The 20,902-nt window shown below is 39.9% G+C and overlaps 1 pseudogene; it reads left to right on the top strand.

Moving 5' to 3' along the window:
• Positions 1–506: 506 nt before the first annotated feature.
• Positions 507–15,707, top strand: LOC140362965 (uncharacterized; annotated as a pseudogene).
• The last annotated feature ends 5,195 nt before the right edge of the window (positions 15,708–20,902 follow it).

Here is a 20,902-nt window from a genome sequence, read left to right as displayed (position 1 = left end):
TCAGGGAAGATTCACAAGAGATTTTCATCACTGGCTCTTTGAAGAAGGTGCCAGGGGTTTGGATAGGAGGAGGTGCTCAGTCACATGTGAGATTCATCATGTATATTAAGGAAGCTTGTTGTTGCCTGGGATTCAGTTGAGACAAGGCACAGAGTCCCGTTTAACCATGTTATAAATGTGTCATAAATGTGTCTGTAAGTGTCTTCAGTTTGCCCTCTAAACATACTGAGAAAAACATCAGCCAAAACAATGTAAATTAAACAGTATACAGAAAAGCAGTGGAACAAACTGATAAACAGCTGAGCCACTATTATATACATTTATCAATCTATAGAGTCAGAATACTTTTAAATGAGCCTTTAGTATTGAGCATTTTAATACCACCATTGACATAACATTACGCTAACTAAAGCTCGAGCTTTATAGAGTTATAAAGCCATAAAGTCTTCTTGAAGAGGAGAAAATGGAGACAAACCATAAATCACAAAAACAAAACATGCCGAGACCTTTGTCCCTCCCCCTTCAGTCTCAGCCAATAGGAACACGAGACCATTTGTGACTAACCAATCAGAAACAGAGAAGCCGGGGCTCTTCCGGATCAGCGCAGATTCGGGACTCTGTTGTTAGCTCAGAGCTAAATCTAAGAAGGTTTGTAAAAATGTCTAAAGACCAAGCGCCGAGAGCTTTGATGAAGGAGCGGCTGAAAGCAGAGTCTGAGGAGGAACTGTGTCTCTCCAAAGAGGAGATCCAGAGGAAACAGCAGCTTCCGGGCTCGATGCTGAACCCGAGAGTCGTGTTGCACCGGGTGAGAGTTCACACGAGTCCTGGTCTGATCCAGGATCTGATCCAGGATCTGAAGAGGGAAATCCTAGAGACTTCTCAGATTAAAGAGGAGCCAGAGGAACATCTTCCAGTGTAAGATCCACAATGTGAAACATGTACTTGCTCTTTACGGCTGAATTATGAGATTATATTTACATGATACTGTTTTACTTGTTGTCAGGTTTGTCCCAGAGTCCAGTCCTTCTCAGATCAAAGAGGATCCAGAGGAACAGAGCATCAAACAGGAAGAAGAACATCTGACAGTGTAAGATGCACCATTTAAACACATCTGTTTTCTGTTTACTGACCAACATTGAGATTAGATCTGCATGATATTGTTTTACTGTGTTGATATAATCAGAATAATGATTATCAGCATTAAAATATATTTGTAAAGTATTCAGGTATGGTCTAATCAGAGCATTGTATTCTGTACTTCAAATACTTTCACATTGACTCTCATTATTTTACACTGCAAAAAATGTGACATAGAATTAAAACGGCTTGATTTTTTTCCCCCCGCCAATTGTTATGCATTTATTCATTGCTAATTTTAAAAAAAAGCACAAGAATGGTGTTTATTTATGCAATGACAAATCATATAAAAGTACAGCTGCATTTATAAACATGAATTTGCATGAGCATAAACGGTAAAAATAATGGACTCCAACAAATCTAACAATTGAAACATTGTCTCCAAGAACTATAAGTAACAGTACTTCCTGTTACTGAAGAATGCAGACCCTTTCCTTGTTCATGAGGATAATGTCTGTGACAGAAACGCTAAAGAGCTTGATGTCGTCCTTGTCCACCCACAGCAGAGGACACACTCTGGACCTTATAATTACAAAGAGGGTTCATATTTCAATGTGGTCAATGCTGCTCTGTCTGATCATTTCTGAGTCTTCTTTGACCTGTCTGTTATTCCCAACCACTGACTGATCCTGCAATTGTTCAGAGGAGACACATAAATTATATTTTTTGTTCAATTTGAAGGCTAAATTGTATGTTGAAGTACCACCATATATTCTTTTACTTTTGGGGAAGTAACTGTATTCTAGTATTCAGCATTAGTATTTGTATATATACATGTATTAAGTTATTTACCAACACTGCTCTTTCAAACTTTTTTCAGGTGTGTCCCAGAGTCTGGTGCTGTGAAGACAGAAGAGTCCTCACTGCTTCAACAAACTGAGCACAAAGAAGAGGAAACACAGGAAGAGGACATCAGTGCAGAGCCACATTTACACTCAGAGTCTGAGGGAGAAACGGAGCACTTTTCTTACAACGATGAAGACTGGAAAGCTCCAATAATCTATTCCGATGATGGAGATGACTATGACCAAGTCCAGATCAGAGCAAGAAGCACAGCTGCTAAAAACACAGGTCTGTCCCCCAAACAAAAGTCTGCACCAGAGACGAGTGCCGCTGTAAACAAAGGAGACGAGTCAAGAACAGCCAAAGGGAAGGTCCAGCAGGGCCCCCTTTCTAAAAAGATTTTAAAAGGGAAAAAAGCAGCGTTAGGAGAGAGACCGTACAGCTGTTCTGTCTGTAAGAAAACATTCTCCCTGAAGAGTCACCTAACTGGTCATAGAAGAAAGCATACAGTAGGAAAAACATTCAGTTGTTCAACCTGCACTAGAACATTTTCCCTTGGGTCTAATCTATGCAAACATCTACTAACTTGCACAGGAGAGGGACCATACAGCTGTTCAATGTGTATGAAAACATTTGATCAGAAGTCCAAGCTATGTATACATACCATAAGACACACAGGGGAGAGACCTTACAGTTGTTCAACATGTAACAAAACATTTTCCTATCCCTCTGATCTACGTAGACATACAAAAACACACACAGGGGAGAGATCTTACAGTTGTTCCATCTGTAAGAAAACATTTTCTCAAAAAACTGGACTGAATTGCCACATGACACTGCACAAGGGGGGAAAACCATTCAGCTGTTCAACTTGCAATAAAACATTTGCCTATAAAATTAATCTAATAACACACATAAGAACACACACAGGGGAAAAACCTTTCAGTTGTTCCATTTGTAAAAAAGAATTTACTCAACAGACTGGACTGAAATGTCATATGAGACTGCACACAGGAGAAAAACCATTCAGCTGTTCGACCTGCGATAAAACATTTGTCTATGGGTCTAGTCTACGTAAGCATATTGTAGCTTGCTCAGGAGAGGGACCATACAGCTGTTCAATCTGCAATAAAGCTTTTGCAGAGGAGGCTAAGCTGTGCATACATACCAGAACGCACACAGGGGAGAGACCTTACAGTTGTTCAATGTGTAACAAAACATTTTCTACTCCTTCCAATCTACGTAGACATGCAAGAACACACACAGGGGAAAAACCTTACAGTTGTTCCATCTGTAGGAAGGAATTTACGCAACAAAGTGGACTGAATAGCCATATGATACTTCACACAGGGGGGAAACCATTCAGCTGTTCAACTTGCAATAAAACATATTCGGATCGATCTAATCTACATAAACATAAAAAAATGCACACAGTAGAAAGGGACGTTACAGTTGTTCCATCTGTATAAAAGCATTTACCCAACAAAGTGGACTGAAACGTCATATGAGACTGCACACAGGGACAAAGACATTTGACTGTTCAACCTGCAATAAGACATTTCTTTCTCAGAGTAATCTTAAAAGGCATACGAGAATTCACACAAGTCTAATCTCCAAAGACACTTAAACCTGCACAAAGAGAAACCATTCTGCTGCTGCACAGTGCGACTGAAGCTTTACGTCAGGTTTACCCCCAAGAAAGTGATATTGACCAATGCGCCCTGTCACTCTGGCGTTGGTCCATGGACAGAATCCACAAGGAGTCTATTATTCCTGGACCGCTTTAATCTGGAGCGTTTTTTAGGTCATCAGAGTTTGAAGTGTTCTCTTTCAGAATATGTCTGATACACATCTCTGTTTGGAAGAGACTTTCTACTACAGTTGCTTAATGTGCATAACTTAATCCTCTCATGCCAAATGTAAACACTGGGAAATAAATCTTGTGATATTGTTCTTCATGTGTGTTCACGTCTTTGTTTTCACATGTCCAGTTATAGTGACATCAACTATGACCTGACACTTTCAAATTAATTTAAGACTTTACTTTGATTTAGACTAGATTTTGGAGGTTTATTCATGAGATTCAGGCATAAGGATTGCTGCAATAACACAATTAAAATGCTGCTCAAATGCTTTCTCTCCTTCATCCACTCCCTCAGACAGTGCTACTGTTTCAGACGCTGCTGCTCCAGTGACAACTGCACTTTAGAGGCCCCACTCCATTTCACATCCCTGACTTTTAGACTCGGATGCTCCTCATCTGCCTGGATGAACTCTCTACACCAGATGAACCATCCTCTCCCCTTCTGAGTTGTTCTGGCTCCTCAGTGTTTTTGCAAATGGAAGCGCGTCAGTCCTGGACCTTCTGAGGCCTGTCTATTCATGTGAGTAGACCAGGGGTGGGCAATCATTTTCCTCCGAGGGCTATATTCGAATCCAGGCAAGTAGCGGAGGGCCGACCCGTGATCATTGGTGTGAAAAAAAAAATATATATATATATATATTTTTAATATCAAATAAAATATAACTTTTCTGTCAAATATAGGCTATTTAATCTATGATTTAATTCATTTCACGTCATCTTTATTAAGCATACAAGTGCAGACAGATGCCTAAGGGCAGAAAAATAAAAAAAAACATCAGATTTTTTTTTTTTTTAAATATTACTTAGCATGTTTGGCGGCCCGAATTATAATAACAAACGTATGTGGCCCGCGGGCCATAGTTTGCCCACCCCTGAAGTAGACTGTCACTGACTGTGGTTCTCCCTTAGGTTTCTACTTTTTCCCACAAGTTGTTTGCTGTTTTTTCTCGCTGAGATGGCAGGTCTAAAGACACAGGATGGATTATTGTATCTTTTGATCAGGGAAAGGTCTTCACAAAGTCATTCAAAAGAGGAAGGAATCATTTGACTGAAACCCATGAAGAGGTTAAGCAGACGACAGTCATGTCAAAGTTTAGTCCATGAGAGACTGCGCAGCGGAATATCGTTTTCAAGGTCTTTATTTGGTGCATACAGGGAAAACTGTACAGCTTGTTCTAAATGTCTTGGTTCCAAGTTCTTCTTCCCACAGTTTAACTGCAGTTTAAATAACTGCTATTTGAGTCTGATTGAATGGCATGATGTGAGCCTTCATATTATGTGTACAGGAAGTACACAGAAACATACTATTGTGTTCCATAGGCACACACTCTAAACTAATATTTGATTTCAATAAACTTCGGCATGTTGGAGGTTGATCGTGCCAAGAAGGGGAGTCCTAAAATGCTACTGGAACTTAAAAAGATAAGAGGAGAAATTAAATTCCTTTCTGGACACCCTCAATTTGCCTGTGATGTCAGAAGATTTTTTTTTTTAAAAAAAGGAGCTGAAATAACAGTTTTGGAAATTAAAGGTGCAATCAAAAGATTACAGAATAATAAATCTCCAGGAGCGATGGATTCACCTCAGAGTAGTACACAGCTTTAAAAGAAACACTAACCCCTCTGCTTTTAACTATTTTTTTACTGGGCCCTTAAAAAAAACTCTTGGATACCTAAAGAAGGGAAGGATCGATTGGATTATGTCCAAAAGAATGGAACAAATACTCCCAAACTTAATCCACAATGATCAGACAAGATTTATTACCAAACGACAAACACAAGACACTACATGATCCCTACTCATAATGAATCATATACAAAAACAACAAAACAAAGTCATAATAATTAGTTTGGACGGTGAGAAGGCGTTTGACTCTGTTTTAATTATTTAAAAAAATATTGGGGCTCTTTACGATGGTCCAACATCAAGAATTAAAATCAAAGGTCTGACAGGTCCACTGACTCTGGAGAGAGGGGTCAGGCAGGGCTGTGCCTGGTCTCCCCTCCTGTTTGCTTTGTATTTGGAATTATTGGCCCAATTTATTATACTGTCAAAAACAATTCACAGATTACAATTGATGGGACGGAACACAAAATTGCCTGTTATGCAGATGATGTTCTATTTTATTTGACCAAACTAGACATTAGTCCAATGTCTGGGTACAACATGAATGTACAAAAAACTAAAATGATCTCTTTCTTGTAACCCCTATGCACCTTTAGAAAGACTGATCCATTTAAATGGAAAATGAAAATCTCTTAGATATTTAGGTGTGGTACTCCATAGAGACCTTTCGACAACTCCGGAGATGAATTATTCCCCTCTTTTTACTACTATAAAAATGCAATCTTGAATAATGTTAAATGTTCCCCTGTTTAAGTCTGTGTCAAAGGATTGAAACTAGAAAATTAATGTTTTGCCCTAGAATTATCCACCTATTCCAGACTCTTCCTATTTCCATCCCCAACCAGCTGTATGTTGAGTGGACAAAAGCAATTTCTAAATTTGTATGGCAAGGGGGAAAAACGTGCCGGGGATTCCTGTGCCGGCCTTACTGACTGATGACAAACAGTTGAGTCATTTGGAAGAAGTGGAAACCCCTTGGGTGAAGTCTGTTCTTGCAGCAAGGAAGGAGCTGATCAAAACATAAAAAACTAAACAAAGATGTTAAAATCTGAATTGCTTGGCTTATTAAAAACATTTCACACCTAACGGCACAGACCTAGGACAACAAAAGGTATAAAGGTCTTTTACCAGATTGTAAAGAAGAATCACTTGACAATATTTCATGTGTTGAAAAAATCGTTTTGTCTTGGAGAAAAATGACTTTCATTGGTATTTACAAATAAGGAGTTATTATAATCAAGTACTTAAAAAGAATGATGACCATCATAGCCTTTTCATCAGGACTTTCAAGGGGATAATATCTAAATAATAAAAATGTATTAACAATATGAGCAGCAACGCAACTGATTACATTAAGGGTAAATGGGAACGAGCGGGTCACTTTGTTCTGGATGATGAAGAGTGGGAAAGTATATGCACATCTCACTGGAGAACCACAAAATCACATGTTTGGAGGGAATTCTGTTGGAAAAGTGTGTATTGTTTCTTTATAACCCCATGTTACCCCCATCAGGTGGCCCTCACGTCCCACCTGATGAAGACACTGGAGCGGCTGGTCCTGGACCACCTCCGCTCCACCGTGAGCTCAGCCATAGACCCGCTGCAGTTTGCATACCGCCCTGGCATCGGAGTGGAGGACGCCGTCATCTCCCTGCTGCACTGCTCTCTCTCTCACCTGGAGAAGCCTGGCAGCTCTGTGAGGATCCTGTTCTTTGATCTCTCCAGCGCCTTCAACACCAGGAGTGGAGTATGACCTGGCAGAGTGCATCCTGGTCTACCTCACAGACCGACCCCATAGCAGTCTCAGACCTGCAGTGTGGGGGCGCCCCAGGGCACTGTCCTTGCGCTCTTTCTCTTCACCCTCTACACTGCAGACCTCAGACACGACATGGACAGCTGTGTCCTGCAGAGCTTCTCTGACGACTCTGCCATCATTGGACTCATCACGGACGACGATGATGCGGAGTACAGGGGACTGGAGCAGGACTTTGTGGACTGGTGTCAGCGGAACCACCTCCTCATCAACGTGAGAAAGATAAAGGAGATGGTGGTGGACTTCTGCAGACGCCACCCCACTGCCCCCTCACCAGTGAACATCCAGGGAAGGGACATTGAGAGAGTGGACTCATACAAGTACCTGGGTGTTCATCTGAACCACAAACTGGACTGGACTCATAACACAGACACACTGTACAGGAAGAGCCAGAGTCGGCTCTATCTCCTGAGGAGACTCAGGTCTTTTGGAGTGACAGGGCCGTTCCTGAAGACCTTCTACGACTCTGTGGTGGCATCAGCTCCTGTACGGTGTGGCCTGCTGGAGTAGCAGCATCATAGAGAGGGAGAGGAAGAAGCTGGACAAAGTCATCAAGAAGTCCAGCTCCGTCACATCTATGCTTGACCATGAGTGTCACCCCCTGCAGGAAACTCTGTCCCCTCTGGAGAGCAGCTTCAGTGAGAGACTAATCCACCCTCGATGTGTGAAGGAGACGTTTCACAGGTCTTTCCTTCTGCTGCTGTCAGACTTTATAACAAACACTGTTAGTCCTGAACATGTGAAATACTGATGTAACCATGTGAAATACTGATGTAACCATGTGAAATACCGTCATATTCATGTGCAATTACTGTCATACTCACACGCAATTAATGTCATTCATGTGCATACAACTGATGTAAATAAGAGTGTTTACTTTACCATTATTATTAGTATTATTTGTCTTATGCCAGCTATTTTTATTATTAGGCCCGAGCGCCACAAGCTGGCGAGAGGCCTATTAATCTCGTAAGGCCGTGCGAAGCACGGCTGCGAAAGTGCGCACGTAGTGCGCACGAAATCGAGCGCGAAGCGCTCGCCCACTTCCAAACACTCACTAACGCACTCCTTCACTCATGCACGCCCCGTGCATACTAATTAGTAGTAGGAAAATGGAACATTACCGTTGTAAACGGGCGAAGCCCGTGCAAAAGTGCGCACTAAACGAGCACCTTACATTGGGATGACGACCGCGAAGCACTCATTTGCGCTAAGTACCTCACGAATACGTTCCTCATCTCTTGCATGTTCCGTGCATATAGGCATGTAATGCAAAAATTGAACATTATTACTGTATAGAGGGCCAAAAACACAAAGTGGGCGGAGCCCACTCAAAATTAACGAAAGTACCCGTCAGTGACCAGGGACCCACACCATGAGGTAGGAAAGCGCGAGCGTTTTCCGAAAATGTATAGTTTATGATATTTGAAAAATGGGAAACATTGTTTTCGCATCGGAATATTATTCTTTCTTTCTTCTTCTCGGGACCAACCCCCCTATTTTTCACCCAGTGAACATTGACGAAAAGTCACAAAAATTTGCACACCTCTAAAAATCGTGCCTCTCTACATTCTGGCTATTTCCCTTTTCTAAAATAAAAAAAATTGGCGCGTCAGCGCCCCCAAATGTACCAAAAATGCATTGAGAGATGGGAAATGACCCAAAAAAAATCTGATCGTAGAATCATGAAATTTGGCGCAGAGGTAGATGGTGACAAGAGAAGTAAAAAATATTATCACGGCAACGCCGTCCGCCCAACCAAATGTCGGCCATATTGCTTCAAAAATGGCTAAACATGACTTCGGAGTTTTTCCAAACGTCGTACTTTTACGAACTCCTCCCAGGGCGTTGGCCCTAAAAAGCTGAAATTTGGTGAAAATGCTACTGAGGAGTGGGACATCAAAAGTTATCCAAATTACATTGATACCTCTCACGGTCTCTGTGCGGCGAAGCCGCAAACTGTAGCTAGAATTTCAGAAATCTCCCATATTTAAAATTTCTGCCGTTTGCGCAGATAAAGTCCGAATTGCGTCAAATTAGAATCAGTTGTTAAACTCTTTGCCCTAAACCTACTTGAAGTGAAATAAATTAATTTGGAGCCACAGCGCCCCCTACAGATTTTATATGGAGGTTAAATGTTTAGTTTTGCGAAATTTTATGAAATTTGACACACAACTCAATTTTGGCCTCCCCATCAAAAAAGTCAATGAGACCCATGTCATAATTGTTATGGCGTTGCCGTAGCAATGACCAAAACCTCCCTTGTTATTCCAATGGGGAAATCGCCAGAACATGTTTACACTTTAGACTTTCACAAACTCCTCCCAGGGCTTTAGCCCTATTAACCTGAAATTTGGTGAGGCTCATCTTCAGGGGTGGACCATCAAAAGTTATCCACATTTTTATTCAAAGAGTCACGGTGTCTGTGCGGCAAAGCCGCACATTTTGCCAAGAATTCAAAATAAAATTGCTTTTGATGGTAAAACAAAGTGAGAAGATGTGACAGCTTCACAGATTCAGCAGTAGGCGTAATAAAAGGACAATTGGGGCGCGTTAGCGCCCCCTCCTCTTGCGGCGTGGTGGCGGCGTGGCGAGGGCCGATCATTGCCGCTTGCGGCTATATTTATTATTATTGTTATTTTATTTTATCTTTATTTTTATTTTCTGCCCTCCATTCCCTATTAAAGGCGCAATGGACGTTTTTTCGGCGATTTGAGAACTCAGGCGGAAGTGCGCATGCGCACTCCCCCGTGCGGACTGATACAACACACAAGTGTGTTTGTTTATTAGCGCGACGGATCGCATCGCATCTCTCGTCTCCTGTAGATTTCCGTTCACTGAGGGAACTATATTATGATAGATCAATGCGCTTAGACACACGGAAACGTGGGACGAGCTGCACGCGGCTGCAGGTGAGTGGTAGATGCGTTTTATGATTGATACGTGGCAGGACAAATGGGCAGTCCACGCCACGAGGAAATAAGACTCAGATTTGTGCCAAAAAATCGTCCATTCAACCTGAGAGGACCTGTTTACAGTATTTTTTTAATAAGAGTTTTTGTTTTTGTTTATAAGAGTTCTTCTATTAAGAGTGTCCTTTCCCTCTGTATCTACTGCGTTGTAACACCAAAATTTCCCCTTGTGTGGACATTAAAGGATTATCTTATCTTATGTTAAAGAGCCCATTACTCAGAGGGAAATGCAGACTGTTGGAGAGGATGTGGCAGCAGGAGGCAAATCACCATCACATGTTTTGGGATTGTCGTGTTGTTCACAAGTATTGGATTGAGATCCCAATGGATTTCAGGACGATGTATTTGGGCCTCAGGACTCCTGCCATGGACACAATCAGCAGCTTTCTCTGGAGACTCCTCCTGGCAGCGGCAAAAAAGGCCCTTACAAATAAATGGATGACCCAAAATGCACCAACGATCAAGCACTGGACTGATATTATATTGGACATTCGTGAAATGGAAAAAAAATCACCTCCGGACATTATCTGAAAATGGATAAATCAGAAAGACTATGGAACATAGAGTTTTGTGTGCCATGATTTTCTCTTCTTTTTCTTTATTATTTGCTATTATATGTCGTGTTTTTATTTTGTGTGTGTTCTCTCTCTGGTCTTGTTTTTTCTTTCTGTGTGTTTGTTTTTTATGTTTTGTCCCAACATTTTTTTTTTAAGTTTAATATTAAAAAATCAATAAGCTTCAACAATATTAAGACTTATTTCCATCCAGTGTTGCATTATTTTACACCAGTTGATCTTGTATTGATGATGAGAGAGTGACCACTGTCTTTGAGCTGTAGTACATTAGTTTCTGATTCTCCTCAGATGTTTTCTCTGCTCGATGCTGATTTGACTCTTCTCAAACACAGACATCTCATCCATGACCACAGGATTCGTCTTTCCACATTGTTGTAGAAAAAAAGCTTCAGTTGTAGTCATCTGGACTCAGTTTAGAAAAAATAGACATTTCGACTCTCATCCAAGAGTTGTAGAGAACGTTACATAGGAAAGACTAAACAGCCTCTGCACAAGAGGCTCTATCAGCACAGAAGAAATATAAGTTCAGTACCACAGAACGCCGTGCATCTGCATCTTGAAGCCTCTAATCACGCCTTTGAAGACAGTGAGGTCAAGATTTTAAGCAGGGAGAAAAGATGGTTTGAAAGAGGAGTTAAGGAAGCTATTTTTGTTAAAAAAGAAAGACCTTCTTTAAACAGAAATGGAGGGTAAGATTCAACCTTCCTGTAGTCTACAATGGAATACTGACACCCTGGAGAGGTAGAGGTCCAGGGAATTTAGATGCTAATCAAGTACTCAGGGTGAGTGAGCCAGGGTCTCACAAAGACAAAGGGGAGACTAATTAAATTGAGCCTATTAAAGGACTGAATAGGCTTGGTAGTTACAAAGAGGGTAAGTTTTGGTTGAAACAAACAACTCTTTCCACTTCAGGAGGCTCCGCCCAATGGGCTGGACTTACCACAGAATAGTACAAATATCGGAGTTCCCGGCCTAAATTATTTTATTCACAATGACTCTTGGATGAGAGTCGAAACGTCTATTTATTCTAAACTGAGTCCAGATGACTACAACTGAAGCTTTTTCTACAATGGAACACTCCTGGACAAATGAGGGATTACATCGACATATTTCCACATGGTTGTTTCAGTTATGTTTAAACACTGTGTTGCAGCTGAGAGATCCTCACCTGCAGCAGTTCTCCAGTAGGAGGCTTGTACCTGCTGCATTTGCTTAGTTGAATCCAAGTGGTGACATTTTCTGGACACGCAGTGTATAAACAAAATACATACATGAGAATATTTTGGCCAAAGTTCATAATCTATAGAGTCAGAATACTTTTAAATGAGCCTTTAGGATTGAGCATTTTAATACCACCATTGACATAACATTACGCTAACTAAAGCTCGAGCTTTATAGAGTTATAAAGCCATAAAGTCTTCTTGAAGAGGAGAAAATGGAGACAAACCATAAATCACAAAAACAAAACATGCCGAGACCTTTGTCCCTCCCCCTTCAGTCTCAGCCAATAGGAACACGAGACCATTTGTGACTAACCAATCAGAAACAGAGAAGCCGGGGCTCTTCCGGATCAGCGCAGATTCGGGACTCTGTTGTTAGCTCAGAGCTAAATCTAAGAAGGTTTGTAAAAATGTCTAAAGACCAAGCGCCGAGAGCTTTGATGAAGGAGCGGCTGAAAGCAGAGTCTGAGGAGGAACTGTGTCTCTCCAAAGAGGAGATCCAGAGGAAACAGCAGCTTCCGGGCTCGATGCTGAACCCGAGAGTCGTGTTGCACCGGGTGAGAGTTCACACGAGTCCTGGTCTGATCCAGGATCTGATCCAGGATCTGAAGAGGGAAATCCTAGAGACTTCTCAGATTAAAGAGGAGCCAGAGGAACATCTTCCAGTGTAAGATCCACAATGTGAAACATGTACTTGCTCTTTACGGCTGAATTATGAGATTATATTTACATGATACTGTTTTACTTGTTGTCAGGTTTGTCCCAGAGTCCAGTCCTTCTCAGATCAAAGAGGATCCAGAGGAACAGAGCATCAAACAGGAAGAAGAACATCTGACAGTGTAAGATGCACCATTTAAACACATCTGTTTTCTGTTTACTGACCAACATTGAGATTAGATCTGCATGATATTGTTTTACCGTGTTGGAAAGACTACTTTGAAAATTTAGTTAATCAGAATAATGATTATCAGCATTAAAATGTATTGGTGTAATCAGAGCACTGTATTCTGTATTTCAAATACACATTGAGTCACATCATTTTACATTGTAAAATGTGCAACATCAAATGAAAACTGCTTGATGTGTTTTTTTTGTTTTTTTTACCAATTGTTACTGAAGAGTGCAGACCCTTTCCTTGTTTCCTTCAGCTGCTTCCTTATTTAATTTGTTTTTAAATATATTTTTTGCTCTCCATATATCTTGAATTCTTACATTTTAAAGTAATCCTAGGATTTTTAGGTAATTTTTTACAGTTTTAACAACCTAGCTTACAAGCCAGCTTCATGTTCGGGAGAAGTTCGGGAACAGACTGAAGTTTTGAAGAGAGTTCTTGAAGTTATTTGAGGTGCTTGATAAAGTCCAAACGTCGACAGGAAGACAAACAAGTTTAGCCGGCTACTTCAGCTGAACACATGGCTGTCCAGGAGTGCACCCAGAGGATTGTACATCATTGAGAACTTCTATGTTTTCCACGCAAAGGATTTAGGCCCAACATCAGTTCCGTCTCCTGCAGGGTCCTCATCACCTTGAACCCATGAGGGGCCCGGCAGCGCCCCTGTCATCTTCCCCCTGCAACATCTACTCCCACTAAAGAATCCTCTCTCTCCTTTTCACCTCCACATTCACCCAGGGGGCCTTCCCAACCATCTTGAAAGTCTGATCAAATCAGGCATTAAGATGGTTTATCTCACACCCAATAAAACAAGATGAAGAGTCCATCCATCCATTTTCTACCGCTTGTTCCCTTTCGGGTTCGCGGGTGACTGGAGCCTATCCCAGTGACTTCGGGCCTTAGGCGGGGTACACCCTGGACAGTGGCCAACTTGTTGCAGACACAGAGACATAGACATATAATATATATATATATATATATATATATATATATATATATATATATATATATATATATATATATATATATATATATATATATATTATATATATATATATATATATATATATAAAATATATATATATATATATATAAAATATATATATATATATATATATATATAAAATATATATATATATATATATAAAATATATATATATAAAATATATATATATATATATATATATATATATATAAAATATATATATATATATATATATATATATTTTATATATATATATATATATATATATATATATATATAAAATATATATATATATATATATTTTATATATATATATTTTATATATATATATAATCTTTTACTTTTGGGGAAGTAACTGTATTCTAGTATTCAAAATTAATATTCCCAATACATATTTTTGGTACATGTATTTAGTTATTTACCAACACTGCTCTTTCAAACCTTTTTTCAGGTGTGTCCCAGAGTCTGGTGCTGTGAAGACAGAAGAGTCCTCACTGCTTCAACAAACTGAGCACAAAGAAGAGGAAACACAGGAAGAGGACATCAGTGCAGAGCCACATTTACACTCAGAGTCTGAGGGAGAAACGGAGCACTTTTCTTACAACGATGAAGACTGGAAAGCTCCAATAAACTATTCAGATGATGGAGATGACTATAACCAAGTCCAGATCAGAGCCAGAAGCACAGCTGCTAAAAACACAGGTCTGTCCCCCAAACAAAAGTCTGCACCAGAGACGAGTGCCGCTGTAAACAAAGGAGACGAGTCAAGAACAGCCAAAGGGAAGTTCCAGCAGGGCCCCCTTTCTAAAAAGATTTTAAAAGGGAATAAAGCAGCGTTAGGAGGGAGACCGTACAGCTGTTCTGTCTGTAAGAAAACATTCTCCCTGAAGAGTCACCTAACTGGTCATAGAAGAAAGCATACAGTAGGAAAATTCAGTTGTTCAACCTGCACTAGAACATTTTCCCTTGTGTCTAATCTATGCAAACATCTACTGACTTGCACAGGAGAGGGACCATACAGCTGTTCAATATGTAACAAAACATTTTCCCATCTCTCTAATCTACATAGCCATAGACGAACGCACACAGGGGAAAGACCTTTCAGTTGTTCAATGTGTGACAAAACATTTTCCCATCTCTCCAATCTACGTAGACATACAAGAACACACACAGGGGAGAGACCTTACAGTTGTTCCATCTGTAAGAAGGCATTTTCCCAAAAAACTGGACTGAATAGCCACATGACACTGCACACAGGGGGGAAACCATTCAGCTGTTCAACTTGCAATAAAACATTTGCCTATAAAATTAATCTAATAACACACATCAGAATGCACACAGGAGAAAAACCTTTCAGTTGTTCCATCTGTATGAAAGAATTTTCTCAAAAAAATGGGCTGAAATGTCATATGAGACTGCACACTGGGGAAACACCTTTCAGCTGTTCAACCTGCGATAAAACATTTGTCTATGGGTCTAGTCTACGTAAGCATATTGTAGCTTGCTCAGGAGAGGGACCATACAGCTGTTCAATCTGCAATAAAGCTTTTGCAGAGGAGGCTAAGCTGTGCATACATACCAGAACGCACACAGGGGAGAGACCTTACAGTTGTTCAATGTGTAACAAAACATTTTCAGATCCGTCTAATCTACGTAGACATGCAAGAACACACACAGGGGAGAGACCATACAGTTGTCCCACCTGTAAGAAAACATTTACGCAACAAAGTGTACTGAATAGCCACATGACACTGCACACAGGGGGGAAAGCATTCAGCTGTTCAACCTGCAATAAAACATATTCGGATCGGTCTACACTTCATAAACATAAAAAATTGCACACAGAGGAGAGAGCTTACTGTTGTTCAACGTGTGACAAAACATTTTCTTCTCCATCTAATCTACGTAGACATACAAGAATACACACAAGGGAAAAAACCTTAGTTGTTCCATTTGTATGAAATAATTTAGCCAACAAGCTGGACTGAAATGTCATATGAGACTGCACACAGGGACAACATTTGACTGTTCAACCTGCAATAAAACATTTCTCTCTCAGAGTAAGCTTAAAAGGCATACGAGAACTCACACAGTGTTTTACTTAATCAATGAGTGTTCTCTACCGAACCCAGGTGAAGTGCATGGCGTTGGTCAAATACGCACAAATCCATTTATAGATCTGACGTTAGCTTTTTTTTATTTTTTCATGCAAAATGTATTGGAACTAGTTCTAATTTGTACAGAAACATGTGTTTTAATGATATTCTTGCACAGATGGATTACGGTGCAGGTGACAGAGAAGAAGTGCATGCACTCTAAACACAATGCTGTGATCCACAAACTTTCCTTACTAATCTAATGGTTTAAAGCTTTAGTGTATCAAAACATATAATAATAATATTATAATAATAAAATAACTTAAGCTATCCAGATTTAAAATCTTTGGTCGGTACATTTTCAAACGTTTATCAAGTAGACATTATTTGATTGTATTATTATGGAACGTGCTGGGAATGGCTGGTCAGGCAAGCAACATATCTGACCAACCACCTTTTCCTTTGATACTTTTTATGAAGTACAGCCAAATATATGAGAAATTCTGTTTGCCATTTAAATGGGGCGGTATTTCTAAAAGGCAAAGGTGGGTCTCCAGTAAGAGAGAGTATTTGGTTTTGTAAAAAAAAAAGACATCTGTGTATTTTCTGTTCCATAAATTGCCCATTGTTTCATTGTAAATATTCTGTGACCTGGACGTAACTGGTCACATGACACCTGTTTTGAGCGGCTGGGTCTCAATTCTCCATCCTTTTCTCTCCTCGTCTCCTCAATACGCCGTCAATCAACCAACGCTCAGAGGAGACAAAAGAAGGAAATCTTGGAGGAATACGAGGCCGAGATAAAATAATACAACTTTATTTGTCTCACATTGATGCTTCTGTGTTGTTGCACCAGTGCAAATACAGGAACAGCAGCAACAGATGTTAAACTCAACACTTAATCTTGGTTAAATGTGACATTCAAACTATGAAACATGTGTTCAAATACCTTAGAAATAAATATGTTTGTATTTAATATAACAGTGTAATTTTGATCTGAGCTGTTCCTGATGAATGCGGCTCGCGTCCACTATTCTTCTGATTCATTTGACACGTGCATGTATGTAAGCTAATGCTAAAGTCCCAGAGCTGACCACATTCCCAGCGCTGTCGTGTACGTTACCATGGTGCAGTCTGTCCTTTTTATCCTCCTGCTTCATGTAGAAAACTGGATACTTTCACTCTGAACGAGGAATGTCCCGATATGAAATCTTAGTGTTACGATTATTGTGAAAAAATCATCACAATTTAACAATTATTCACAATTATTGAGACCGTAACCAAATAACAGTGAAATCTTTAATTTTCCTTCATTCTCATGGTCTAACATGTTGATATTCTTCAAGTTTGTGAACGGCTTTACAACATTGAACGCTCTAAAAGACAAAAATAAAGTTAAACGTGACAAAAACTGTCTATTTTTGGGCTGTATATTGAACAAAACATATTCAAATTTGCTTGTAAAACTGTCACAATGATTATTTTGGTTATGATTATATTGTGGCCTGAATAATCACAATTATCGATGAACCTAATAATCTTGACACCCCTACTCTGAATAAGAAGTAAAGGTCTAATTGTGGTGCGTTGACCAGGTTTCCCTCCCAATGAGAGAACTGTTTCCACGGTTAACATTCAATTGTGGACTTTTATTTATTTGATCTATTCTGAACCTGTATTATTTTGAGTTTATTTGATTTAACTAAACAACCATAACTCAATGTTTTGTACTTCATTTTCAGGCCCTGTCCTCCAGCTGCCATTGTCTTCTGCTTTTAGACTATTGTACTTTTGTACCATCTACTGCACTTCTTACAACTTTGACCCAGTGAAATGCCAGCACTTGTTACGCAGTTCTCCATTTGTTTACTCCCAGGGAATGTTGCTCATCTGCTTGTCTTTTTATGACTAATGACTGTTTCATTGTTGATTTTCATCCTGCGAAGCGACTGGTTTGGGCTCTACAAAAATGTAATTTTGGGGCCAAGTCACAGAAAGAGAGAAAAGAAAGTGTCAGCAGTCCTCCCGGGGGCCCAAAAGCATGAGCTTAGTCTCATGATTTCATAATGTATTTTTAAAATGATGACACTGTATTGCATCTATATTTAAATTAAATACCCTACGTTTTAGTTATATTGGGTCAGATAACATAATAAACTACTACAATAAATACAAATAAACCTAATTTTTAAAAGATTTACTACTTGAAATTATAACAGATGTCCATTTAATTTTACTGCGTGTGCCCCAAGATGGTTATAGTTATTTTTGGGGTCCCGGTCTGTATAGTTTGGGACCCCTGTCTGACATAGTATTAACAATAACATTGCTTGAGGCTTAATACTTGGTACACAAAATACAAAAATGAACATTGTTCAGTTCACAGTTCATATTCAGTGCAGAGATAATCGGTCTGCACAGCTTTGAGGTCACTACAATCATTTAAAGAATGTATATAAGAGGACAAAGGGATTCAAATACTATACTTTCTGGTTTGAGAGTTTAGAGTGCTATGATATTTGGGCAGCTTTAGGATCAGGTTTAACATATACATTTATACATATACAGCAATGTTTTCCTCAGAAACACCACTGGACATGTGTTGTGTCAGGTTGTAGGTTCATATCAGGCGTTTCTATTTAAAAACAAAGAGCTATGTCGTCCCAGAATATGTCTCCTCCTCACGTGACTGTCGCGGATCGTCCAGAGGTGCGGCTAAACAAAGAGGCGCGCGCATTATGACGTGTACAGCAGCGCAACAGTTTTTAGGCCAACTCCTAATACATCCATGGTCAACTCAGGTCAACTCAGGTCACCCCCCACCCAGAAGCTGCTCGCCTTCTGATTGGCTGAGTGTCAGAAGTTAGTTAAGTTAGATAATATAATACATCCATGGAAGTTGCCAACGAAACAAATATTCGCTCGCCGCCCCCACCGCTCGTGTCGCGCGCATTATGACGTAGCAGGTCCAACGCTGCAACCGTGCCCGCCCACCGCTCGTGCCTCCGCTGCTCGCCCAATAATAATAATAAGTGGACTGGATATGCATAGTTTTTGGTCAGGGGGCAGGAACGTTCAAGAGAAAGGGGTAAAAAAAAAAAAAAAAAAAAAGGATTAATAAAGACTACATGGGGGCGTCGCTCACTTCCGCTGGAATCTTCTGCTTTCTTCACGCGCCCTATAAGAGCGCACTTACACGCACAGTGAGAGCCGACAGTGACGCTCCCGCTGCATCCTTCTGAGGTAAGTGCGCTTCAGTAACACTCGTACTTCGCAGACATTTACAATAGGACACAATAGAATACTGCGTGCGCGCGTGCTGCTTCTGGACGGCTCCATTTCCCTCAGCGTGTTTTTTCCACCCGTTATTTTCAGGTTAGAGGATGTGCACGTTTTGACTTAACCCGTTATATTTTTCTTTGTGAACGATGCACGATGAACTGGACCGTTCAACACACGGTGACTTATTTAAAATGCGTGTCAATTACCAGGATGCAGCGGTTTGGAGTGTGACGCGTCATTTTCCTACTACGCAGTTGTGTCCAGCCTGTCCCTGAGCGTGTCCATGTCTTAACCTGCGTGCAAAATGATGTGTTGTCTGAGATATTTGCTGGCGCGGTCACCAATGCAAAGTGGCTGTTTTGTGGCGTGACTGGGACGCCATTAATGGGTATATATATTTTAGAGGTCGCAATCTGAACCTCGGAGTGACGTTTTCTCTGACCGTTTTAGGCTTGGTTTACCCCAGGTGCGTGGTACAATGAGACACCAGATCAATGACTGACCTTTGGGAGCAAGATTAATATATTTGTACTTTTGCATATTGTCTGATGAAAGATTGTATACAAACAAATAAAGGATGTTATTTTTTTTATTTATACCCCCCTCAAATATGCACCTGCAGACATAGAAACTAACAAAACGTAATTTCAATCAAGCTAACATGTTTAAATCAAACTTCAATAAACATATAAAAGGCATAAACGCAATAATTAATTGTGAAATAGACTTTGAACTTTGTACCATAGTGGCTTAAACCTTTACTTTTTATCACGTATTTAGTATTAAAGTATTGTTGATAAAAGGCAATGTGATATTTTTTAACCCTACATGTATTACTTAAAATAATCTCAAGAACGATGATATGGGCGGGGGAATTTTCTGACAATGCAGAAATCCAAATCCAACTTGTGAGTAAGATAAGGCTCACGGAACGCCATTAAAAAGCTCATAAACATTGATTTGCCTTTGTATGTCTCCTTTAATATTTTAAACGGCCTACCAACATGACAGTTTTTTACTATAAATTAGATGGCATATTTCCAGTACTCGTTTATTTTTGGACATGGCAGATTTGAATTTGTTTGTATAACTAAAAACAGTTTCCCCCTCAAAAACCTGGTTCTTTTACAATTTACACAATATTTTGGGGTATAATTTAAGGATGTATACTTTCAATTTATAATTTAATGTTGTGTTCTACAATTTAATTATGTCATAATCTCAGATGGTGGTTGTAACTCTGTTGGAGGTTTACTGTTTAAACTGTTGTTTTAAGAAATATCCGAAATTGAAATCCACGTTGAGCCTTCTCCAAAAACCTGCCATCAAATCTCATGCCATAAAAGTCTTTCATCAACAATCGCATCTTTGGAGTTAAACTTGCTGTTGTGAAAAAAATGCTTCAGTTTGTTAATTTACACTTACAGAGAAGACTTGCAGAGAAAACTTTGTGTTTAATGTAAATAGGTCCACTAGTTACAGAAATATGAACCATAAACCTACAATCTGGCAGTTGGAACAGCACAATCTGCCATAGAAAACTGACCTCCAGCTCTACTTTAACTTTGGGCATTGTAGAATGTTGTGATCACGTGGCCACAACCTGTATTATGCCTTCGAAACTGTATACTGTTCAAGATTGGAGTCTCAGCTTACC

The sequence above is a fragment of the Eucyclogobius newberryi genome, unplaced genomic scaffold (genome assembly GCF_026437365.1).
Source record: "Eucyclogobius newberryi isolate DKJ021-1_F unplaced genomic scaffold, fEucNew1.0.hap1 SCAF_17, whole genome shotgun sequence".
NCBI lineage: Eukaryota > Metazoa > Chordata > Actinopteri > Gobiiformes > Gobiidae > Eucyclogobius > Eucyclogobius newberryi.
The sequence above is the reverse complement of the archived record's forward strand: the minus strand, read 5'-3'. Positions and strand labels throughout refer to the sequence as shown.